Source organism: Lipophrys pholis, assembly GCF_963383615.2.
Source record: "Lipophrys pholis genome assembly, chromosome: 20".
Taxonomy (NCBI): domain Eukaryota; kingdom Metazoa; phylum Chordata; class Actinopteri; order Blenniiformes; family Blenniidae; genus Lipophrys; species Lipophrys pholis.
In genome coordinates, this window is record NC_137648.1 from 25,744,953 (window position 1) to 25,772,302 (window position 27,350).

A 27,350-nucleotide genomic window follows, 5' to 3' on the forward strand; every position below is an offset into this window, starting at 1 on the left:
TGGACCTCATTCTCTTCTTTCTCACTCTTTGACTCTTGAGGTGAATGTTTCTGACGTGAAGGCCTCTGAGCAGGATGGAATCATCTCCTGTTCCTTCACCTCCACCAACTGGATCTCCACCCAGCGCAGCGCCAGACTCAACAGGAGCTACTATCTAATGTTTGCTCATGGACCGAGTCAGAATGGTGAGCAAACATCCTGAAACTATTGACACTGGCTTTTCTTTATCCTCTGCTTCACTATTTATACCAAGTTTACAAGTTTCTCTGCTGTTGAAGCTCTTTGATGAAGGGATTGTTCTGTCGCTACGTTCTATCAGAACCAGTGACACGTTCCTTTCTTTCTCAGAACAGATGATTTAAAGAACATGACAGATGTGAGAGAATGTTACAGGATGATAATTATTGTGTGGATTCTTCCTCCTTTCAGATCTGACTGGAGGTTTTATTTCTTCTTTCAGGCCAAATCCAGTTCCATAAAAGTACTTTCATCAGCACGGACAAGATCGATATTTCACAACCTGCACGAGTCCAAACGGCGGGACGGCCTCATATTATCAAAGCACATGGTGAGATCGGCTTCACTCAACACTGAATTGACAAATGATTTAAAGAAACAAAATACATATCAGACAAGAGAATACACAGTGTCCAACTACAGCAGGAGACCACGACCTTTCCCAACCAATCCCTCTTCACTGAATCACTCCTAACAGCTGGAACAAGCCCAGAGCCATCTGACGGAGGAAACAGTTCCACCGCCTTCCATCTCATTGCTGCACCTTAGAAAGAATTCCTTGTTCTGTTCATACCACTTCAGCCTGTGTCCAGGCAGCAGGACTCTGTGCTGGACGGTTTGTCTCCTCTCTGGACGTCACTGTGGAGTTTTCTCTGGTTGAAATCACAAATAAAATGGAAATAATGTCTTGATTCATCTTTTTCTCTTTGTAGTTCTGATTCCAATAGTTTACATGTCAATATTTCCATCAGTACATCAAGTCAAATCACACATAACCTGGTTGTGATGATCACCTGTGCTCCGATCACCAGGAGCTCTGATGCTGACGGCCTGGACGAGCTCAGGACCTGCGGGAATGATGGTGGCCAGATACCTGAGAGGGGGCGCCAGAGAGCCACGACTGTGTGGAAAACATGTCTGGTTTGTGGTGAGAATGGACACTTAATGCACAATCATGACTTTATTTCCAAATCAACACATCAACAACTGTTGTTACCAACCAACCAACCAGCCGGCCAGCCAACCAGCCAGCCAGCCAGCCAGCCAGCCAGCCAACCAGCCAGCCAGCCAGCCAGCCAGCCAGCCAGCCAGCCAACCAACCAACCAACCAACCAACCAACCAACCAGCCAACCAGCCAACCAGCCAGCCAGCCAGCCAGCCAACCAACCAACCAACCAACCAACCAACCAACCAACCAACCAACCAACCAACCAACCAACCAACCAACCAACCAACCAACCAGCCAGCCAGCCAGCCAGCCAGCCAGCCAGCCAGCCAGCCAGCCAGCCAGCCAGCCAGCCAGCCAACCAACCAACCAACCAACCAACCAACCAACCAACCAACCAACCAACCAACCAACCAACCAACCAACCAACCAACCAACCAACCAACCAACCAACCAACCAACCAACCAGCCAGCCAGCCAGCCAGCCAGCCAGCCAGCCAGCCAGCCAGCCAGCCAGCCAGCCAGCCAGCCAGCCAGCCAGCCAGCCAGCCAGCCAGCCAGCCAGCCAGCCAGCCAGCCAGCCAGCCAGCCAGCCAACCAACCAACCAACCAACCAACCAACCAACCAACCAACCAACCAACCAACCAACCAACCAACCAACCAACCAGCCAGCCAGCCAGCCAGCCAGCCAGCCAGCCAGCCAGCCAACCAACCAACCAACCAACCTCCCAACCAACCAACCAACCAACCAACCAGCCAACCAGCCAGCCAGCCAGCCAGCCAGCCAGCCAGCCAGCCAGCCAGCCAGCCAGCCAGCCAGCCAACCAACCAACCAACCAACCAACCAACCAACCAACCAACCAACCAACCAACCAACCAGCCAACCAACCAACCTCCCAACCAACCAACCAACCAACCAGCCAGCCAGCCAGCCAGCCAGCCAGCCAGCCAGCCAGCCAGCCAGCCAACCAACCAACCAACCAACCAACCAACCAACCAACCAACCAACCAACCAACCAACCAACCAACCAACCAACCAACCAACCAACCAACCAACCAACCAACCAACCAACCAACCAACCAACCAGCCAGCCAGCCAGCCAGCCAGCCAGCCAGCCAGCCAGCCATTGTTGATGTGTTGATGTCTGTGTGTGTTTCCAGGTTCACGTTGTGTTAATGAGTGTGACGTTAGCAGCCACCATCATTGGCTTCATTCTCCCCTTCTCACATGTGAAAGCCTGGTCAGGAGTAAGTTCACCTTCTGGACACATGATGTACTTTATCTATTCATTCTACTATTATTGATTAGTAAATAACATGTGATTAATTTATTGTAGTACAAAGTTGTATGTTTTTATACGCCACTTCTGCCACACAATTATACATAGTAGAAGTTGAAGGGTTAAAAACAGGGAAGGTGTGTTTTTCCTTGTCACCAGGGGAGTCAGACTCTGGTCCTGCGGGGCCTCAGGCCTGCATGGCTCCATGCCTCTTGCTTGAACCCCTGAATGTCCTGATGGTTCAATGAGAACCAGCTTGATCACAACCAGCTTGGTTGCAACAGACTTGGAGCCTCCAGGACCTGAGTCTGACTAAAGGCCCCTTCATGCGCGGCACTCGTAACGTCAAAAGCGTCATCCGCCCCCGTGCGCGATTGCCCGCTCTGACCCCACGGCGGTGGACCACGCACAGCCCAAATTTCTTACCCGCGCGACCTGTGCGCAACTGTACGCGCTGACTGCGCATGCGCCAGAGCCTACCGGACGAGAGCCTCCATCTCCCCGTCTGAAAAATCACAATTTAAAAGCAAATAAAGATCCAGAGGCTCAGAACTCCTGAAGTGAAACAGAATGGAAAGGTGGAGAACGGGCAGCAGAAGTAAAGATAGTTTTGTGATTGTTACGTTACATTATGGAACGTCATGGATCATTATGTCATGTTATGAAACGTTATGGAACGTTATGTTACGTTATGGAACGTTACGTTACGTTATGGATCGTTATGTTATGTTATGGAACGTTATGGATCGTTATGTTACGTTATGGATCGTTACGTTACGTTATGGAACGTTATGGAACGTTACGTTACGTTATGGATCGTTATGTTATGTTATGTTACGTTATGTTATGTTACGTTATGGATCGTTATGTTACGCTATGGATCGTTATGTTACATTTTGGAACGTTACGTTATGTTATGGAACGTTATGGATCGTTATGTTACGTTATGGACCGTTACGTTACGTTATGGAATGTTGTGGATCATTACATTCCGTTATGAAACGTTATGGATCGTTACGTCACGTTATGAAATGTTATGGAACGTTACATTACGTTATGGATCTTTACGTTACGTTATGGAACGTTATGGAACGTTACGTTACGTTATGGATCGTTACATTATGGATCGTTACGTTATGGATCGTTACGTTATGGATCTTTACGTTACGTTATGGAACGTTATGGATCGTTATGGAACGTTATGGAACGTTATGGAACGTTACGTTACGTTATGGATTGTTACGTTATGGATCGTTACGTTGTGGAACGTTACGTTACGTTATGGATCGTTACGTTATGGAACGCTACGTTATGGAACGTTACGTTGCGTTATGGAACGTTACGCTACGTTACGTTACGTTACGTTACGTTACGTTACGTTACGTTACGTTACGTTACGTTATGTTATGGATCGTTACGTTATGGATCGTTACGTTATGGAACGCTACGTTATGGAACGTTACGTTGCGTTACGTTACGTTACGTTACGTTATGGAACGTCATGGATCATTACGTCACGTAATGAAACGTTATGGAACGTTACGTTACGTTACGTTACGTTACGTTACGTTACGTTATGGAACGTTATGGATCGTTGGTACACTGGTAGCATGAAGGGATGTTCTGGTCACTCGTGTGTGTGTGTCAAAAAATGGAGAGTCAGCCTTTGAGGAGGAGATTTTCGACTCACAGAAAATAAAAGCACTCGCGGAGAGATTTTCCAGGTTTCAAATTAAAAAGATAAACAATTTATTTAAACAAGCACAAAATACTGTGTGGTTGACCTACAAACATTTAACATAAACTTTACTTTCTACAGGCTTCAGCCTCTGGCTCTCCCTCTCCCTCTCCCTCTCCCTCTCCCTCTCCCTCTCCCTCTCCCTCTCCCTCTCCCTCTCCCTCTCCCTCTCCCTCTCCCTGACCCGGTCCCTCTCCCTCTCCCTCTCCCTGTCCCTCTTCCTCTCCCTCTGCCTCTCCTTCTCCCTGTCCCTCTCCCTCTCCCTCTCCCTCTCCCTCTCCCTCTCCCTCTCCCTCTCCCTCTCCCTCTCCCTGTCCCTGTCCCTGTCCCTCTCCCTCTCCCTCTCCCTCTCCCTGTCCCTCTCTCTCTCCCTGTCCCTCTCCCTCTCCCTCTCCCTCTCCCTCTCCCTCTGCCTCTGCCTCTGCCTCTGCCTCTGCCTCTGCCTCTGCCTCTGCCTCTGCCTCTGCCTCTCCCTCTCCCTCTCCCTCTCCCTCTCCCTCTGCCTCTGCCTCTGCCTCTCCCTCTCCCTCTCCCTCTCCCTCTCCCTCTGCCTCTGCCGCTGGCTCTCCATCTCCCTCTCCCTGACCCGGTCCCTTTCCCTGTCCCTCTGCCTCTGTCTCTCCCTCTCCCTGACCCGGTCCCTCTCCCTCTCCCTCTCCCTCTCCCTCTGCCTCTCCCTGTCCCTCTGCCTCTCCCTGTCCCTCTGCCTCTCCCTCTCCCTGTCCCTCTGCCTCTCCCTGTCCCTCTGCCTCTCCCTCTCCCTCTGCCTCTCCCTGTCCCTCTGCCTCTGCCTCTGCCTCTCCCTCTCCCTCTGCCTCTCCCTGTCCCTCTCCCTCTCCCTGTCCCTCTGCCTCTCCCTGTCCCTCTCCCTCTCCCTGTCCCTGTCCCTCTCCCTCTCCCTCTCCCTCTCCCTCTCCCTCTCCCTCTCCCTCTCACTCTCACTCTCACTCTCACTCTCACTCTCACTCTCCCTCTCCCTCTCCCTCTCCCTCTCCTTCTCCCGCTCCCTCTCCCTCTCCCTCTCCCTGTCCCTCTGCCTCTCCCTCTCCCTCTCCCTCTGCCTCTGCCTCTGCCTCTCCCTCTCCCTCTCCCTCTGCCTCTGCCCTTCCCCCTCACAGCTACTCCTCCTCCTCATCATAAGGAGGAGTGATCTACACTATTCTAATTATCAATTAAACTATAAAAACAAGAATAATTCCAATAATATTTCTTATCATTACACAAGTTTGCACCAATTTCAGAATGAAAAACTTAAGACACGATTGGCTCCAACAAGGGGTCTTCACCAGTGTGTGTGTGTGTGTGTGTGTGTGTGTGTGTGTGTGTGTGTGTGTGTGTGTGTGTGTGTGTGTGTGTGTGTGTGTGTGTGTGTGTGTGTGTGTGTGTGTGTGTGTGTGTGTGTGTGTGGGGCAGGGGCCTCATCCTGTCCTGGGTTGTCTCGTCCTGGTCTCGTCCTCCCTCCAGGCCTCCCTGGCTCTACTGCGTCCTGGACCACAGCGCCCCCTGTAGGTCTGGGAATAATCTGGATCACAAACACTTGTTCTTTCTCTCCATTCATCTTTCTCCACTCGTTTCCGACAATGTCTCTTCAAGTGCCTCCTCACCAATGATAACCTGTGAGAAACCATCATGAGACAAAATATCTGAGACAATGTTTTATCAAAGTTTTACCAGTAACTTATGAGTTGTTACAATGTCGGCATTGTAATCTAAGTAGAAATAATGCTAGTAACACAATAATAGATTCATTTATGGAAAATTAAAGTTTTATTTACATATTTTGTGCATTTTCTGCTCAAAAATACTTCAGTAGATGATGTAACTAATATCAATCAGTATGAATACGAAGGCTGCACCAATACTGATCGCAGTATTCAGAATTTCTCCTGCACAGAGTACTCGCCTCCTCTCGCCTCACCTCCTCTCGTCCTGCCTCGCCTCCTCTCATTTCACATCCTTTCATCTCGCCTCGCCTCGCCTCCTCTCGCCTCACCTTCTTTCATCTCACATCCTCTCATCTCGCCTCCTCTCGCCTCGCCTCCTCTCGCCTTGCCTCCTCTTGCCTCGCCTCGCCTCCTCTCGTCCTGCCTCGCCTCCTCTCATCTCACATCCTCTCATCTCGCCTCGCCTCGTCTCGCCTCGCCTCCTCTCATCCTGCCTTGCCTCCTCTCATCTCACATCCTCTCATCTCGCCTCCTCTCGCCTCGCCTCCTCTCGCCTTGCCTCCTCTTGCCTCCTCTTGCCTCACCTCCTCTCGTCCTGCCTTGCCTCCTCTCATCTCACATCCTCTCATCTCGCCTCGCCACCTCTCGCCTCGCCTCCTCTCATCTGACATCCTCTCATCTCGCCTCGCCTCGCCTCCTCTCATTTCACATCCTCTCATCTCGCCTCGCCTCCTCTCCTCTCGCCTCGCCTCCTCTCATCTGACATCCTCTCATCTCGCCTCCTCTCGCCTCGCCTCCTCTCGCCTCGCCTCCTCTCGTCCTGCCTCGCCTCCTCTCATCTCACATCCTCTCATCTTGCCTCGCCTCGCCTTCTCTCGCCTCGCCTCCTCTCGTCCTGCCTCGCCTCCTCTCGCCTCGCCTCATCCGCCTCACCTGCCCGCCCACCTGGAAACAAACATGGCGGCAGTGAGGGAGCACCACACATCAACGCTCCATCGTTCCCGCAGTCCAGCTGCTACAGTAGCTGTTACTTTCTTAGCCAGCAGAGCTCCTCACTGCCACTCGTGGCATTGTAGTTCCTGGACTTCCTTGGCTGAGTGATTGGCTACACACACTGTCGCCCAGGCCCGGTGTCCCTCTCCGTCAGCCATCTTGGCTCCTCTCCGGGCCTCACGGCATCCTCCAGTTCCCCAGCCGTCTGTTCTGAAGCCCTTAAATCCCAACTTCCTGCTCTCTGATTGGTCCCTGGCTGTGAGTCCCATTGGCCACTCTATCAGGTGGAAATACTCAACAGATGCAGGTTGATTACATAAAGCAGGACCCGACAGGAAGTACAAAAATATGAGTCGACACTTCAAAATAAAAGCATCCAAAAACAGCATTAAACCAAGCCACAAAACGCAACAACCCATGCAGATAAAACGCTAATAAAATCATGCGTACAAAAAAATAGAACCTCCGCCGGATGACATCGCTGCTACCGCTGCTGCTCTGCTGCTGCTGCTCTGCTGCTGCTGCTCTGCTGCTGCTGCTCTGCTGCTGCTGCTCTGCTGCTGCTTTCCTGCTGCTGCTCCAGTTGCTGCAACAGTTGTTACAGTTGCTGTTGTTGCTGCTACAGTTGCTGCTCTGCTGCTGCTGAGATGTGTGTCAGAGCTCCTCTTCATCCTCCTGTCCTCCACTGCATGCCTTCCTCCTCCTCCCATCATGTTACCCTTGGTTACTGATTGCCAGCTGGACTGGAGGAGAGAACAGCAGCAGACACCACCAGGTGTGTGTCAGCAGATACCTGGCCACAGGTAACAGACAGTATTGACTTACTTACATTGACAATGTCCAGCACACATTATGATGCAATTACATCAGATTATCAGTGGTCGCACATCTACGGAAGAGTTTTAGGGCTACTGGAGAAAAAAAACATTCGGAGGCTAAAAAAAACCCAACCTTCATTGCGTTCCAGAAAAAGTTGAAAATCAAAGTCGAGATTTTTTTTCATGGTGGGAAAATAATTTTTTTTACAAAGTCCATCCGTCCACTTGCCAGCGTGTGTGACTGCTTCCTCAAAATGCACCGCAGGCGGTTTAATGAAGTGGTGAAAAGATGCTTCAGGACAGCGTATTGCTTGTAAACACAGTCAGTTATCAGTATCAGCACTAGAAGAGACAGAGCAGCCTGCAGCCTGGTTCTGTTGCAGACGTTCGTGGAGTACAAAGGACTAAGACACGGATCCCGGGCTGCTTATTTAAATGTTCTTATTAATCAAGGAAATCCTGTGTAAAATCACGTCCATAAGCAGTAAGCACCCCGATATAGTCACAATTAAGTGATTTAATGTGATTTCACATCTAAGAGCAAATGATGAGGGATGGACAGACGCCTCTCTGTGAAAAAAAAAGAATCATGACTTTGATTTTCGACTTTTTCTGAAACGCATGAAGCATGAACGCATGTTTTCTTCTGCCTCTGAATTTTTTTTTTCTTCAGTGGCCTAATACTCTTCCGTACAAATGTATATGAGTATGTGTCCAATGGTTGTCCCATTGGACACATACTCAGTCTTGTTTGTCATGTGCCACAGAACTGATGTTTGGTTCCGTCGTCCATCAGTGTTCTCCTCTGGTCTGTTTCATCTCTTCTCTTGGGTCTAATCTGCTTGCCAAACTTCACCATGTGCAACTTGATATCCAACCAATGTTGTATGTTACTTTGATATATTTCAGGTATTTTTACCTATTTTCTTTTCTCTGACAGGAGGTTTCTGTTCAACTGGTCCCATTCGTTAATGGCGATGCTGATTAAAGTGTTTTCTGGTAAGACCTAGAACCTTTTGCTCAAAGTCTCTAATACCCTGTTGACACAACATTTCAAGTTGAGCCTTGTTTTTCTGTGTTAGAGTCAAAACGGGTTTACGTTTATACAGAAACACCTTGAGAACAAAGTCTGTTTACATTAACTGGAATCCTGTCTTACCAATGTAGATCCTAAAGGAGTACTGCAATCTACTCACAAACAGTGTAACACAAGTAATTCAGAAATACACAAAGCCAATTAAATCCTGGATAAAACGCCAGACTTTGCCCTGCATCACTAAAAACATGTCATTTAATGAAGCAAAGGGATCTGGCATCTAAAAAGTCAATCTTAACTTCACTAAACACTGATTATGCAATCTTTAGAAGCCTCAGGAACAAAGTAGGCAGTGAAATGAGAAAAGCTCAAACTGGAGCCTTTTCCACCAGAAAGAACCAGGTTCTAGTTCTGGTCCAGGGCCAGCCTTAGCACCAGTTCTTTGTCTTTCCACCTCCAAAGCCAAACAGGGGCTAAACTGCTGCTACGCTGGCCCCACTTCATTGCTGGACCAGAGAGGAGCCAGACTGGGGCCCGACATGTCATCAGCTGGGGACGGAGGTATTTCTGGAGTTATCTCTGAAGTTATCTCTGGAGGTATCTCTGGAGGTATCTCTGGAGTTATCTCTGGAGTTATCTCTGGGGGTATCTCTGGAGTTATCTCTGGAGTTATCTCTGGGGGTATCTCTGGAGGTATCTCTGGAGTTATCTCTGGAGTTATCTCTGGAGGTATCTCTGGAGTTATCTCTGGAGGTATCTCAGGAGATATCTCTTTAAACAAAAAATAGTTGATAATGTTGAGACACAAAATGTCTTGGGGTTCTCTTGGACCATATAGAATTGGATGTGGACACAAAGACAATATCACAAAGGATCCAGACCAACTTGAATTGCTTCCGTTTAATAAAACCTTGTTTATCCATGAATGCTGCTAAATGATTCTCTCACATGTCTCATCTTCTATCACTGTGTGGGGACAGGAAAACTGTCCCCTCTCTGTACAAACAGGCACTAAAAGTGATGGACAGGAGGACAGCCCATGAGGCGGCACTACTGGACAATTTTAGAAAAACACAATTTTTTAAGTCTCGACAATTTTATTAAATACTCGTTTTTTAAAATTAAACTTGAAAATGTGTTTATAATCTTGTGCCTGAGTTTACAAAATGATGTATAAATGTGGTGTCACCACTAGGGGCGCTGCAGCGGTGACTGTAAACCAGCAGAATGTAAAACCACTTTGGGTCCAAGTAGCTTCTCAGGTCAGGGTCCACAGATCTGAATCAACTAAAAACCCTCACAGATCTGAACCAGTTGAACAGCAAAGCAAAGCAAAGCGCTGCTTAAAGACCAACCCAGCATGCAGACATTAAATACACTTTTAAAAAATCGGTAAACTATTTATATTATAGCCTGTTTTATGTATAACTATGTACAACTGTTTCATGTTGGGGACCGGGTCTGCAAATGAGCCTTTGGCTAGAATTCTCATGGACGTGGCATCGGTTGCTATTGTTGCACCAACGCTCTCTGTTCTGTCCCTCTTAAATAAACTAATGATGTGATGTGACTGTCAAAATAAAACCACCAAGTTGTATTGTGATAACCCTCACTGTAGCATATTATGAGATCTGGTGGGTAAACAGTCCTGAGTCTGTCTGTCCACAGTGGCCAGCATATTCACAGGCCTGCAGCTGATTGACAGCTCTGCTGACCAATGGCTGATGAAGGTGATGGCTGGGTGTGTTTCCTGGGAAGCTTTTTGTTTCATTCTGCTCGAACTCCATGTGATCTGGAACAAGAGCAGTGGAGGTGAGTGAACCCCTAAATCCATCCAGCTTCGACACTGCCTAATCCTGTACAGGGTCCCGGGGTGCTGGAGCCAATCCCAGCTAACTATGGGAGAAGGCAGGTTCACCTGGACAGGTGAGGATTGGTACACCTGGACATGTGAGGACTGGTTCACCTGGACAGGTGAGGACTGGTTTACCTGGTGTGTGTGTAAAGAGAGATAGTGAGAGAAGTAGAGGGAGTGTGTGTGACGTGTGATGGAACTACAAAAAAGATGTCGGCTCCATTCAGAATGGAGGTTACCAGAGAGCAGGAAGGCTGTCCTCGGTCTCCACCACGTGTTGGAGAACAATCAGCTCCATTCAGAATGGAGGTTACCAGAGAGCAGGAAGACTGTCCTCGGTCTCCACCACGTGTTGGAGAACAAACAGCTCCATTCAGAATGGAGGTTACCAGAGAGCAGGAAGACTGTCCTCGGTCTCCACCACGTGTTGGAGAACAATCAGCTCCATTCAGAATGGAGGTTACCAGAGAGCAGGAAGTCTGTCCTCGGTCTCCACCACGTGTTGGAGAACAAACAGCTCCATTCAGAATGGAGGTTACCAGAGAGCAGGAAGTCTGTCCTCGGTCTCCACCACGTGTTGGAGAACAATCAGCTCCATTCAGAATGGAGGTTACCAGAGAGCAGGAAGGCTGTCCTCGGTCTCCACCACGTGTTGGAGAACAATCAGCTCCATTCAGAATGGAGGTTACCAGAGAGCAGGAAGACTGTCCTCGGTCTCCACCACGTGTTGGAGAACAAACAGCTCCATTCAGAATGGAGGTTACCAGAGAACAGGAAGGCTGTCCTCGGTCTCCACAACGTGTTGGAGAACAATCGGCTCCATTCAGAATGGAGGTTACCAGAGAGCAGAAAGGCTGTCCTCGGTCTCCACCAGGTGATGGAGAACAATCAGCTCCATTCAGAATGGAGGTTACCAGAGAGCAGGAAGACTGTCCTCTGTCTCCACCAGGTGATGGAGAACAATCGGCTCCATTCAGAATGGAGGTTACCAGAGAGCAGGAAGACTGTCCTCAGTCTCCACCAGGTGATGGAGAACAATAGAACATAGAAGCTAGTCTTTAGCGTCGACTTCCTGAGTGTCTCTGTTAAAGGAACATTTCTAGAATGAGTTTATGTGAAGGTGATTTGTCTTGTAAAACGTCTGGAGGGTCAGACGGTGTTCAGTTACTGTGTGATGGTGTCTTTGATGTGAAATGTGGAGGTTGGTAGTTAACTAGTTAGTAAAGCAAAGCTTAGAATGCAGACTGGGTGTGTGTGTGGCAGAGCTAACATTGGTTTACAGGTTAACAACTCCTGATATCATTATCAATAGAACTCAATCACTGTCATATAATCTAATATCATTATCAATAGAACTCAATCACTGTACTAGAATCTAATATTATTAATAAAACTCAATAACTATAATACAAATGGTATCATCATCAATAGAACTCAAGGTCCCCCTTGTAAATGAGATGTTGCATCTCAAGGGGCTTTCTTTACAATAAAATTCACCAAAAAATTCATCAATCACTGTAAAAGAATCTAATATCATTATCAATCGAACTAAATGAGTGTAATAGAATCTAATATTATCGATAGAACTCCACCCTGTAATTGAATCTAATATAATTTTCAATAGAACAAATCTAACATTATTAATAAAACTCAATCACTGAATTGGACTCTAATATCATTATCAATAGAACTGTAATAGGGTTCAGGAGAAGAAGAAGAAGAAGAAGCTGGTGGTTCAGGAGAAGAAGAAGAAGAAGCTGGTGGTTCAGGTGGAGAAGAAGAAGCTGGTGGTTCAGGTGGAGAAGAAGAAGCTGGTGGTTCAGGAGGAGAAGAAGAAGAAGCTGGTGGTTCAGGAGGAGGAGAAGAAGAAGAAGCTGGTGGTTCAGGAGGAGAAGAAGAAGCTGGTGGTTCAGGAGGAGGAGAAGAAGAAGAAGCTGGTGGTTCAGGAGGAGAAGAAGAAGCTGGTGGTTCAGGAGGAGCAGAAGAAGAAGAAGCTGGTGGTTCAGGAGGAGAAGAAGAAGCTGGTGGTTCAGGAGGAGAAGAAGAAGAAGAAGCTGGTGGTTCAGGAGGAGAAGAAGAAGAAGCTGGTGGTTCAGCAGGAGAAAAAGAAGCTGGTGGTTCAGGAGGAGAAGAAGAAGAAGCTAATGGTTCAGGTGGAGAAGAAGAAGAAGAAGCTGGTGGTTCAGGAGAAGAAGAAGAAGAAGCTAGTGGTTCAGGAGGAGAAGAAGAAGAAACTGGTGGTTCAGGAGGAGAAGAAGAAGCTGGTGGTTCAGGAGGAGAAGAAGAAGAAGAAGCTGGTGGTTCAGGAGGAGAAGAAGAAGAAGAAGCTGGTGGTTCAGGTGGAGAAGAAGAAGCTGGTGGTTCAGGAGGAGAAGAAGAAACTGGTGGTTCAGGAGGAGAAGAAGAAGACGAAGCTGGTGGTTCAGGAGGAGAAGAAGAAGAAAAAGATGGTGTTTCAGGAGGAGAAGAAGAAGCTGGTGGTTCAGGAGGAGAAGAAGAAGAAGCTGGTGGTTCAGGAGGAGAAGAAGAAGAAGCTGGGTGTTCAGGAGCAGAAGAAGAAGAAGCTGGGTGTTCAGGAGAGTCTTTGTAGCGTCCTGGTTGTTCCTTTCAGACCAGAGGAGTTGGTCACTTGGTCTGTGATGCTTTTCCTGCTTGTTGAGGGAAAAGCGCAAAGATGTTCTGTGGGTCGTAGTTTACCTGGTAAACTCTCTCTCTCTCTCCTGGGAAACTGGTTGGTTACTGGTTGATGAGAGATCAGACCCTGGGTTCTGGCCTATGGTTCTGGGAAAGCTCTGACCCTGGTGGCCAGTCTCTGGTTCTGGCCTCTGGTTCTGGGGAAGCTCTGACCCTGGTCTTCGGTCTCTGGGTTCTGGCCTATGGTTCTGGGGAAGCTCTGACCCTGGTCTTCGGTCTCTGGGTTCTGGCCTCTGGTTCTGAGGAAGCTCTGACCCTGGTGGTCGGTCTCTGGTTCTGGCCTCTGGTTCTGAGGAAGCTCTGACCCTGGTGGTCGGTCTCTGGTTCTGGCCTCTGGTTCTGAGGAAGCTCTGACCCTGGTGGTCGGTCTCTGGGTTCTGGCCTCTGGTTTTGGGAAAGCTCTGACCCTGGTGGTCAGACCCTCGTCTGATCCTGGTGTCAGCAGGATGAGCTGCTTCCAGCAGTTCTTACCTCCTGCAAGAGCAGAGGAGGGAGGAAGACAATCTCCGAAGGCTTTAAACCCACAACCCACTCGACCACAGCTCCACAGTGCCATCTTAAAATAATAATTCTGAAAAAAAAGACACACAAAGCCTCTAAGTCAGAGGCGGCTCATGTTCTGGTTGGGTTCTGGTTCTGGAGCCGGTTGGCCTTTGTTTCTTCCTTTTCTCCTCCCATTAATCACTTCGGTCTCGTGTCATTAAACTAACTGTCATCTTTGCTCTGAATTCCAGAAGCCACTGCACCACTGACATCACGGAGGGTAAGAGCGTCCGGGTTCCACCTCTAGAACATCGATGACCAACTCACCAAGAACATGTCTTTTCTCTTGTTTCACCAGACCAGACTGAACATTGTGCTGATGAGTGTGTTCTTCGGAGGAGAAATCCCCTTCCTGGTGGCTCTCTTGGTTGGCATTGGAATGTGATAGGTCCCAAAGATCAATATCCTGCTGCAGGCTGATCAATAGGAGGATGGTTTCAATACCTGGAGCACTTCACTCTGCACCGTCACTGACACACACACACACACACACACACACACACACACACACACACACACACACACACACACACACACACACACACACACACACACACACACACACACACACACACACACACAGAGCAAAGAACAATCCTCTCTAAACATGAACACTGGGAGAACACGACATTCGAGTGAACAGACCACCAAGTTGGATTGTTATTACTGTGACTGTCAAAATAAAACCACCAAGTTGGATTGTTATTACTGTGACTGTCACCGTGATAACAATCCAACTTGGGTGGTTATAATTTGACAGTCACAGTAATAACAATCCAACTTGGTGGTTTTAATTTGACAGTCACAGTAATAACAATCCAACTTGGTGGTTTTATTTTGACAGTCAGAGTAATAACAATCTAACTTGGTGGTCTGTTCACTCAAATGTCATGTTCTCCCAGTGTTCATGTTTAGAGAGGATTGTTCTTTGCTCTGTGTGTGTGTGTGTGTTATTACTGTGACTGTCAAAATAAAACCACCACGTTGGATTGTTATTACTGTGACTGTCAAAATAAAACCACCAAGTTGGATTGTTATTACTGTGACTGTCAAAATAAAACCACCAAGTCAGATTGTTATCACATTGACTGTCAAAATAAACTAAGGAGGAACGTCTCCTCTCTGTCCAGCTTAGGGCTAGCCCTGTAGCTAGTAAGCAGCCGCCAGGTTTAGCTGGAGCGGAGTGTTCTAGCTTAGCAGCGCAGGTAGCTGCTAACTCTAGCCCCCCCTCAGTGGCCCCCCCTCAGTGGCCCCCGAGCAGCCGGGGGAACAGGGCGGTTGGGTGACTGTCAGGGGTAAACGTAGCAGCAAGAAGTCTACCGGACACCCCCGCTACACCCCGCAGGCCTCCGTCAGTGTCTCCAATATGTTTGCCCCACTCAGCAGCACGCTGGTTGAGAAGGACACGCTGGTTATTGGCTCCTCTATAGTGAGACACGTTAACCTAGGACAACCAGCGGCCACAGTTAGCTGCCTGCCTGGGGCCAGAGCAGGCGACATTGAGTCCCAGCTAAAGCTAATGACCAAGAGTAAACTGAGATTTAAAGGGATTATAATCCACTGCGGTGGAAACGACGTTCGCCTGAAGAAGTCTGAGGTCCTCAAAGCTAACGTAGAGTCAGTGTGCACATACGCGCGGACCATTTCAGACGAAGTAGTTTTCTCTGGCCCCCTCCCAAACCTCATCAGGGACCAGATGTTTAGCCGCACGTCATCTTTTAACCGCTGGCTGTCAGGGTGGTGTCCCAGTAACTCGGTAGGCTTCATTAATAAATGGAAGTCCTTCTGGGACAAGCCTGGTCTCATCAGGAGGGACGGCATCCATCCAACGTTGGATGGAGCGTACCTCTTATCTAGAAACAGAGTTAAAAGCTTAGCTCCTCCATCCTGACGTAGCAGAGTGGGGACCAGGCAACAGAGTGGCAGTCCTACACGCCTCTCTGAGTTTCCCTCTGGGCAGTCACCAACCATAGCTAACTTAGTTAAACATCCCATAGAGACTGTGTCTATCCCTCGGACCACCACAAGTATAAAACTATCTAAACCTAGGAAAACTACTTCTAATGACTACAAAAACGTCATCCGTATCAAGTGTGAAACTAGACAAAATCAAGACAAACAAATGAAAAGTGGTTTCCTAAACATGAGATCTTTATCATCCAAAGCTCTTCTAGTCAATGATCTGATAAGTGAACACAACATTGATCTCTTTGGATGAACAGAAACCTGGCTACGTAAAGATGAGTATGTTAGTCTAAATGAAGCCTCCCCTCCAAGTCATACTAACACTCAAATAGCTGGTGGAGGTGGTGGAGGAGGGTGGAGGCAGCCATCTAGAACTCTCACTTACTAATTAATATTAACCCAAAACCCAACTTTAGTTCTTTTGACAGTCTGAGCATGACCATGCCACACCCGTCAAATAAAATAGTAAATTCTGTAGAATCTGTAATCATTTCTCGTCCTCCTGGACCTTCTTCAACTTTTCTAACTGAATTCTCTGAATTGTTGTCAGATGTAGCCCTGACTAAAGATAAGGTTATCATGGTAGGAGACTTCAATGTTCATGTTGACCTAGAAAATGATAGTTTCAGTGCAGCTTTAGATCTACACTTGACTCTCTAGGTTTCTCTCAGGTAGTAGACGGGCCTACCCAGAAACATCTCCACACCCTAGACCTTATTCTAACTTATGGTTTGAATATAGAGCATCTGACCATCTCTCCTCACTATGATTTCCTGTCAGATCACTTCTTAATAACCTTTGACTTTGTTCTAAATAGTTCTAACCCTCCGGTTAAAGCCGTGTTAACCAGGTCTCTCTCTGATAACATAGTAACTAAATTCAAGGAAAGAATTCCCTCTGCTATAGAATCAGTAGTGAATCTTCCTGACCCGTATACTGTTGCTAGCTCAGACATTGAATACCTAACAAACAGTCTAACAGATATGCTAAAAACAACGCTAGACGACATAGCTCCTCAAAAAATGAAACTGAAAAAACAGGAAAAGTCCTCCCCATGGTTTAACTCATCAACCCGCCAGCTTAAACAACGCTCCCGTAGATTAGAAAGAACTTGGCGTTCAACAAAAACAGAGCTAGATTATATAGCCTGGAAGGACAGCTTCAAAACTTATAAGAAAGCTCTGAGTAGAAGTAGAACTAATTACTACTCATCCTTAATAGAGGAAAACAAAAACAACCCTCGCTTTCTTTTCAGTACTGTAGCCAAACTGACCAAGAACCAAAATAGTGTTGAGCCCACCATTCCTATCAATATATGTAGTGAGGACTTCATGAAGTTCTATCAAAATAAAATGACAAGGCTTAGGGATAACATCCATCAAACCCTACCGTCCGTTAGCCCCATAACAGAGGAACTGGTTAAACCTAACAGTCATCTGGAATGCTTTCAGCAAATACAACTAGTCCAACTAAACTCCCTTATTTCTTCTGCTAAACCAACTACTAGCCTGTTGGACCCAATTCCTACTAGAATTCTGAAAGAGGCACTGCCACTAATCAATAATTCTATACTGGCAATTATTAACCAGTCTCTTACAATAGGCTATGTGCCCCAATCCTTTAAACTAGCAGTTATTAAACCTCTCATTAAGAAGCCAAACTTAGACACAAGCCTTCTCTCAAACTACAGGCCCATCTCCAACCTTCCTTTCCTGTCAAAGGTTCTGGAGCAAGTAGTGGCTAAACAACTCCAGGATTATCTGCAGGAGAATAATCTGTTAGAGGACCTTCAGTCCAGCTTCAGAATGAACCACAGTACAGAGACTGCACTGCTAAAAGTTACTAATGACCTTCTAATGGCCTCAGATAGAGCTCTTCTATCTGCTTTACTTCTTCTGGACCTTAGTACTGCATTTGATACTGTCCATCATAATATACTCTTAAGGAGATTAGAAGATGGCGTCGGCATTAAAAACTTAGCCTTAAACTGGTTTAAATCATATTTATCTGACCGCTTTCAATTTGTTCATGTAAATAACAAATCTTCAATACATGAAGGGGTCCTGTGTGGAGTACCACAAGGCTCCGTCCTCGGACCCATATTGTTTAATCTCTAGATGTTACCACTCGGAAATATTATTAGGAAACACAACATTAACTTTCATTGTTATGCAGATGATACTCAGCTCTATTTATCAGTTAAAGCCAATCAGGCCGACCAACTTGTTAAACTAGAGTCCTGCCTCAGGGACGTTAAGTCCTGGATGTCTATCAACTTCTTAATGCTCAACACATCCAAGACTGAGGTTCTAATCCTAGGTCCTAAAAAGCTCAGGGATTACTTTTCAGATAGTCTGATTACCTTAGATAATATTACCTTAACCTCTAACAGTGATATTAGGAACCTGGGTGTTATTTCTGATCAGGATCTGTCCTTTATGTCCCATGTTAAACATGTCTCCAGGACAGCCTTCTTCCATCTAAGGAATATTGCAAAAATGAGAAACTTCTTGTCCTTCAAAGATGCAGAACAAATGCTTCCTGCCTTTGTGACTTCAAGATGAGATGATTGTAACTCCCTAATGTCAGGATGTCCAAACTCCTCTGTTAGGATCTTCCAGCTAGAGCAGAACGCTGCTGCAGGTTTACTAACCAGAACTGGAAGAAGAGAGCACATCTCCCCAGTCTTAGCATCCTTACACTGGCTTCACATCAAATCTAGAATAGAATTCAACATCCTTCTGATCACATCTAAAACTCTTCATCACCAGGCTCCGTCCTATATGGAGAAACTTCTAGAAGGGTCTCACCCTCCACGAGCCCTTGGCTCTGAGGATGCAGGACTGTTGGTAATCCCTAAAGTCCTTCAAAGTAAAAGAGGAGGCAGGAGTTTCAGCCATATGGCTCTTTTACTCTGGAATCAACTAGCAGCCTCGGTCCGAAGGGCCGACACCATTAGTTTATTTAAGAGGGGACTAAAAAGCTTCCTCTTTGATAGAGCTTCTCATTAGGAATAAAATAGGAACACTAAGTTGAGCTGCTCTAGGCCTAGACTGCTGAGGGGATTTCCTCTCTCCCGTTAAAGGGAGGAACTCTACATTTGGAGCTTCTGTTTCTTGTCTTTCTTTCTTTCTCTCTGTGTAACAACATTACTGGAGCCACCAGATCCTGACAGGAGGGGAGCAGGATCCAGGGGATCAGACCCAAGACTCCCAGAGTGGAGTTACCACGGTCCTACTACCCGACCCCCCCACAGCACCGGGACCCCCCCACAGCACCAGGACCCCCCCACAGCACCGGGACCCCCCCACAGCACCGAGACCCCCCCACAGCACCGGGACCCCACCGCAGCACCGGGACCCCACCATAGCACCGGGACCCCACCGCAGCACCGGGACCCCCCCACAGCACCGGGACCCCCCCACAGCACCGAGACCCCCCCACAGCACCGAGACCCCCCCACAGCACCGGGACCCCACCATAGCACCGGGACCCCACCGCAGCACCGGGACCCCACCACAACGGCACGGCCCTTAAACTCCAGACTGAGATTGGTTCTTCATCAGACCAACGCTCATCATAGACTTTTCTTAGTATTTGTACTTCTCTGGCCTGTCTACCACTCTCTCTCTTCTATTCCTCTCTCTCTCTCTTCTATTCCTCTCTCTCTCCCTCTTCTATTCCTCTCTCTCTCCCTCTTCTATTCCTCTCTCTCTCTCTCTCTTCTATTCCTCTCTCTCTCCCTCTTCTATTCCTCTCTCTCCCTGTCCTATCCCATGTACTTCTCCCCCCAACCGGTCAAGGCGGATGCCCCCCCCCCCCCTTCCAGAGTCTAGGCTCCGCCCCCTTTCTTCCTGAAGAGGGACTTCTTATGATCTGTTCTTCCTGAGAGGGAGTTCTTCCTGGTTTCCACTGTTGCTTGTTCCATCTGCTGTTCTGGAAGGTTTAGTTGGGTTCTGTTGTTCTCTATCATTGTAAGAGGTTCTGGAAGGTTTAGTTGGGTTCTGTTGTTCTCTATCATTGTAAGAGGTTCTGGAAGGTTTAGTTGGGTTCTGTTGTTCTCTATCATTGTAAGAGGTTCTGGAAGGTTTAGTTGGGTTCTGTTGTTCTCTATCATTGTAAGAGGTTCTGGAAGGTTTAGTTGGGTTCTGTTGTTCTCTATCATTGTAAGAGGTTCTGAGATGTTTGTTGATGTGATTTAGCGCTTTACAAATAAAATTGAATTGAATTAAATTGAATTGTTGACCAGCACCAGGACCAGTATCAGCACGAAGACCAGGAACAGCACAAGGACTAGGACTAGTATCAGCACCAGGACTTGGATCAGGACCAGGATCAAAACTAGGGCCAGGAAGCACACCAGGACTCGGACCAGCATCAGGATCAGCACCAGGACTAGGACTAGGATCAAGACCAGGATCAGGATCAGAACTAGAACCAGGACCAAGACAAGGACCAGCACCAGGACTTGGACTTAGACATCAGGACCAGCACCAACACTCGTACCAGGATTCGGACCAGGACCAGAATTAGGATCAGCACAAGGACTAGGAGCAACACCAGGACCAGGACCAGGTTCACCTCCAGGACCAGCATCAGGATCAGGATCAGAATTAGGACCAGGACTAGGACTAGGACTTGGACTAGGAACAGCACCAGGACAAACACCAGCAGTAGGACCAGGATTAGGACCAGGACCAGCATTAGGATCAGCAACAGGACGAAGAACAATACCAGGACCAGCACCAGGACTAGGACCAGGACCAGGACCAGGTTTACCTCCAGGACCAGGACCAACATCACGAACAGGATCAGAACTAGGACCAGGATCAGCACCAGGACTAGAATTAGGACCAGGACCAGGACCAACATCACGAACAGGATCAGAACTAGGACCAGGATCAGCACCAGGACTAGAATTAGGACCAGGACCAGGACCATATCAACATATATAAACGTTTGGCTCTTCCTCCTCTGCTGCTACTCCCGTCTTATTTACATTAAGTTGGCTGGACTCTCCGGGGGCTGCCCCCCAGCACCACCGAGCAGCGCCGCCCCTCAACGCTGCCCCTCAATGCTGCCCCTCAATGCTGCTCCCTCAATGCTGCCCCCCAGCACTGTCCCCTCAATGCTGCCCACCCAGCACCGTCCCCCCAACACTGCCCCTCAACACCACCCCCTCAACACTGCCCCTCAACAACGCCCCCTCAATGCTGCCCCTCAACACTGCCCCCCAACGCTGCCCTTCAACACTGCCCCTCAACACCGCCCCCTCAACATTTCCCCTCAACACCACCCCCTCAACACCACCCCCTCAATGCTGCCCCTCAACACTGCTCCTCAACACTGCTCCTCAACACCACCCCCTCAACCCTGCCCCTCCACGCCGCCCCCTCAATGTTGACCCCCACTGCCGCCCCCTCAACACTGCCATCCAACACTCTCGCCTCATAGACCACAGACCACGGGTGTTGAAACTCGGTCCTGGAGGACCCCCTGCCCTGCATGTTTTAGTTCCTCCCTGCTTCAGCTTACCTGAATCTAATGATGATGTCATCACCAAAGTTGTGAAAAAGCCCAATAAGGAGCCCCTCATTGCGATCAGGTGTGCTACAACTGGGAAGAGCTAAGCCCTGCAGGACAGGGGCTCTGGAGGACCAGGGTTGGACACCCCTGCCATAGACCATCACAGACCACCATAGACCACCATAGGTGTCTATACACCACCATAGACACCATATACACCACAGACCATAGACACCATAGTCCACCATACACCATCATAGACACCATATACCACCATAAACCACCATACACCATCATACACACCATACACCACCATAGACACCATAGACACCATAGACACCATAGACCACCATAGACACCACAGACCATAGACACCATAGACCATCATAGACACCATACACCACCATAGACACCATAGACCACTATAGACACCACAGACCATAGACACCATAGACCATCATAGACACCATAAACCATCATAGACACCATATACCACCATAAACCACCATACACCATCATACACACCATACACCACCATAGACACCATAGACCATCATAGACACCATAGACACCATACACCACCATAGACACCATAGAACACCATAGACACCATACACCACCATAGACACCATATACCACCATAAACCACCATACACCATCATACACACCATACACCACCATAGACACCATAGACACCATAGACACCATAGACCACCATAGACACCATACACCACCATAGACACCATAGACCATCATAGACACCATACACCACCATAGACACCATATACCACCATACACCACCATAGACACCATAGAACACCATAGACACCATACACCACCATAGACACCATATACCACCATAAACCACCATACACCATCATACACACCATACACCACCATAGACACCATAGACCACCATAGACACCACAGACCATAGACACCATAGACCATCATAGACACCATACACCACCATAGACCCCATAGACCATCATAGACACCACAGACCATAGACACCATAGACCATCATAGACACCATACACCACCATAGACACCATAGACCATCATAGACACCACAGACCATAGACACCATAGACCATCATAGACACCATACACCACCATAGACACCATAGACACTAGGGTTGAGCCGGATAAAACATTTTTGATGAGTATGAGCATGATACAAGTAAAACTTGTCAATATCCGTGCTCATGCACACAGTGCCCGCCCCCACACAGACACACCTCTGCAGCCAGAGCGGTGCCCCTCTCTCTCACAGACAGTGATTGATGTCTCTGTGCTTGGCTTGACTCCAGCTCATGTTGCTGTCTTCAGTGCTCCTTAGGTTTTCTTCAGCGCGCCTCTATTTCGGTTTGTATGATATTTCAAGTTACTTGGTGAACTTGTTTCTTAACGTACGCGGTGCATTTGACAAGACAGAGCTGAGCACGACTCGTGTCGCGTCGGTCACTGCCTCAACTCCGGTCAGGGTTTGGGTTTTTTAGTCTGTTTGCTCTTAGTTTGGCAGGTGATGTAAAGTCAGTTGGAAAACTTTGAGCGTACTGAAGGCGGTTGGTGCTTTTGAGAAGAATACAGTGAACAAGGCCTGTTTGGTTCACACAGATCATTAAAGAATAAATAGTCTTACAGACCACTTACACTGAAATAAATAATTCTCAGTCATTTCCACAAACACAAAAATAATTTGTTGAATTAATGTAATTTAATCATGTCGCACATTTCCATCTATTCATATTAAGTAGATTATATCCCATGTATTCATGTTATCTGAACAACATGTATTAGAATGAACCATTTAGTTAATCAAACATATTTCTGAAATGCAAACTGAAAAACTGCATAATTGATTTTTCGGAGTGTACACACATATAGCCAAACACACAAAGTAGCCTGTATTAATATTTTTTATTGTATATGGCTGTTCATAAAAATATAATCTTATAAATATTACAAATCAAGCTTCTATACTGTATATAGGCTTTTTGTAGGCTTTGAATACAGATATTTTAACTGTTACATAGCACACACTCTCTCTCTCTCTGTCTCTCTCTCCCTCTGTCTCTCTCTCACTCTGTCTCTCTCTCGCTCTGTCTCTCTCTCTCTCCCTCTGTCTTTCTCTCACTCTGTCTCTGTCTCTCTCTCTCTCTATCTTTCTCTCACTTTGTCTCTCTCTCGCATTGCATGCTGGGATGGTGTGAGTGGGCGTGGAGCGCTTGGGAAAGTTTGAGTGAGAAAACTGTGTTTCTGCACTTTAAACTTCGGTGTTTCTCTTCCCCCTGGGTTCTCTATGTGAAGGTAAGAGGAGTTTAATTCATCGTTTTGAAAAAAAGAGAAGGTTTGTGAGCAATCAGGTGTTTTGTTGGAGGAGTGATGGCGTCCCTCCCGGTGGAGGGCTCGCCGCCTCCCTCCATCAAACACGGAGTTCGGGTGGTAGCTGACCCCCGGTACTCTGTGGAGGATGTTCTCCTGGCCGTTGGAGACGTGGTGGGTCATATCAACATTCTATATGGCTCTAGAATGAACAAGGCCGTGGTGGCTTTTCTCCGTGAGGAGAAGATGGTTCATTCCCTGGTGGAACAGGGAATCGTGTTGGAGGATCTGTATGTACCGGTGTCACCGCTGTTCGTACCGTCCACCCGGGTCACTGTGTCCGGGGTTCCCCCGTTTATTCCCAACCAGCTGCTGGAGAACCAACTGGCCCGTTTCGGGGAATTCTCTGGCGGCCTCAGGGAGGTGAAACTAAACTGTACGAACGATAAACTGCAACACGTCCAGTCCCTCCGCAGACAGGCCTTCATGTACCTGAACGACCCGGAACAATCCCTGGAGGTGTCATTTAAAGTTAAATATGGTGACGGGTTCTACACGGTGTACGCCAGCTCGGGAAGCTTCGAGTGCGGGGATGTCGGACACAAACGTCTGGCGTGTCCTCACAGAGAGCAGCCTGCGGGCGGCAGCGGCGGCTCTGCGGAGCGAGGCGGCGCGGCCGCCCCGCCGCGGGCCGCAACTTCGTCCGCGCCGCGAGCGGCGCCGTGGGGCGCGCCTCGGCCCGGGCTCGAGGCCACGGACGCTGGATCTCCCAGCGAAACGCGATCGGAGCGGCTGGTCCCCGGTGACGGTGCCCCCGGTGGGTTGTGGTCGGAGTCCCCGACCCTGGGCGCTAAATCGGCTCCAGAGCCGCAGGTGGAAGAGCAGGAGGTGGAGGAGGCTGTAAGCAGTTCTCCACTGAATAGGAATAAAAGAGAGTTCCAGGACGACAGGGAAATAAACGTAGACAAGAAAAACAAAGACACACACACTGTAGAAGACAATGGACAGACGGAAACACACAGAGCAAACTGACATCTCCGACGCACAGACACACACACACACACACACACACACACACACATACCTGACACTGACAGCTCCAGCACACACACACACACACACATACATACCTGACACTGACAGCTCCAGCACACACACACACACACACACACACACACACACACACACACACACACACACACACACACACACACACACACGCACCCCATTTTAACCCCAGCACACACACACACCCCACACTGCTGAAGACTTCAATACACACATACACCCACTTGACACTGAGAATCCTAACACACACACAAACAGAGACGACGACTCTTCCTCTCCCAGTTCTCTGATTTTCCTTCTCAGGATGACTCAACCTCATACACCATACAAGAAATAAAATACTTTCTTGACAAGACCTTTGGACAATCAGTGGACGTGAAGGATTTTTTTTCAGATGTGGACAAATTTATCAATTCGGTTCTGACAATTAGAAAACAGGCCAGCACTGAGGAACTCAGTAAACAGAAACAATATCGACTGAAACAAATACTGACTAAACTGAGGAAGGAAAGGAGAGGAAGACTCCTTCCTGAAACACAAAAACAGTAAAAAAATGACTCTTATTCTGAAGGTGTTGTTTCGTCACTGGTGGTGGTTCACTGTCCTGCTCTCCCTCTCTCTTCTCATGGAGACTCTCAGAGTTGCTACACTAAATGTGAACGGAGGGAGAGACAGAGAAAGGAGAGCACTAATATCAGAGCTGTGCAAAGACAAAAAAATAGATGTCTTCCTCCTCCAGGAGACACACAGCTCACTTGATAATGAAAAAGACTGGCTCCTGGGCTGGAGAGGAGAAACCCTCTTCAGTCATGGCACTAATTTCAGTGCAGGAGTCGCGGTGTTGTTCTCACCTCACCTGTGTCCTACAGACATTTCATCCTGTGAGGTGGAGCAGGGTAGGGCTCAGGTGGTGTAGGTTCCAGGTGGAGCAGGGTAGGGCTCAGGTGGTGCAGGCAAAAATAAAAGGAACCGTTTTCACCTTCATTAACATCTACGCCCATAACACCTGGGCCAACCGTGTTCGACTCTTTCAGAAACTAAACACTAAACTGAAACAACTTAACAGCAGTTCATTTATAATCATAGGAGGAGACTGGAACTGCACCACCCATTCAGACTCTGACAGGAACACACAGGAACCACACCCACCATCAGCATCCGCCCTTTCCACCATCCTAACTGAGAATGACCTGATAGACGCCTGGAGGACCCTCCACCCTACAGACAGACAATACACCTGGGTAAAGGCCACACACAGCAGAGTCAGTGCAGCCAGACTGGACCGGATTTACATTAAGAAAACACATAATAACCATCTGGTCCAGTCCACCATCACACCTATAGGTTTTTCTGACCACCTACTGGTCACAGGTCTCTCATTGCAGCCACGCCCACACCGACCTCCGTATTGGACTTTTAACGTCCAGCTCACACAGGACATGTCCTTCTGTCAGGCCTTGGACGTCTTCTGGACTCAGTGGAGACGGAGGAAACTGGACTTTGTGAGTTTGGCCAAATGGTGGGAGGTGGGGAAAACCCAAATTCAAATTTTCTGCAAGCAGTACACTGCACACAGGACACAAACACAAAACGACCGTCTCCATTGTCTAGAAAAGGAAATTAGCACTTTGGAAGAAGAAATCAGTAAAGGAACAGAGAGCAATAGAACATTACCTGGTAGGAAGAAAGCTTTAAATACTTTCCTCCACACTAAAGCTAAAGGGGCTTTACTCAGAAACCATATCACCTCAATTAAAGAAATAGATGCTCCGACCCGCTACTTCTTCAAATTAGAAAAAAAAAAACCAGGAACAATAATATGATGACACACCTCAATCACAGCAATGGAACAATAACAACAGACCCCTCTGAGATGAGGAAGCTGGCCATCAGTTTCTACTCAGACCTGTTCAGTGCAGAGACCTGCGAACCTGGTAATGTGGACCAGATCCTGGAGGGGCTCCCACGGCTGGAGGAGTCCATCTCAGCCTCGCTGGAGTCCAGCTTCTCCCTTGAAGACATGTCCACGGCACTCCAGCAGCTCAGCTGTGGACGGTCTCCCGGGATCGATGGCCTCCCTACAGAGTTCTACAGCAGTTTCTGGACGCTGCTGGGGGAAGACCTGTTCCAGGTCCTGAACTACTGCTTGGACACTGGACTGTTGCCTTTGAGCTGCACGAGGGCCGTCCTGATCCTGCTGCCCAAGAAAGGAGATCTGGGCCTGCTGAAGAACTGGAGGCCCGTCTCACTCCTCTGCACAGACTATAAAATAATAGCCAGATGCATCGGCAATAGACTAAAAGACTGTCTGGACAACATCATCACAGTGGGACAAACATACTGCGTCCCGGAACGAAGCATCATGGACAATATATTTTTGATGAGAGACATTATTGACATTTCACACTCACAAGAGCTAAAAGTAGGACTGTCCTCCATTGACCAGGAGACAGCTTTTGATAGAGTTGATCACCTTTATTTATTTAAAACACTTTGTTCTTTTGGTTTTGGGAAGAAATTTATTTCTTGGATTAAATCACTCTACACAGGAGCCACTGTACTGTTGAAAGTTGGAGGGGGGCTGAGCCGACCGGTCCCTGTTCAGAGAGGGATCAGGCAGGGCTGTCCTCTGTCCAGGATGCTGTACAGCATCGCCA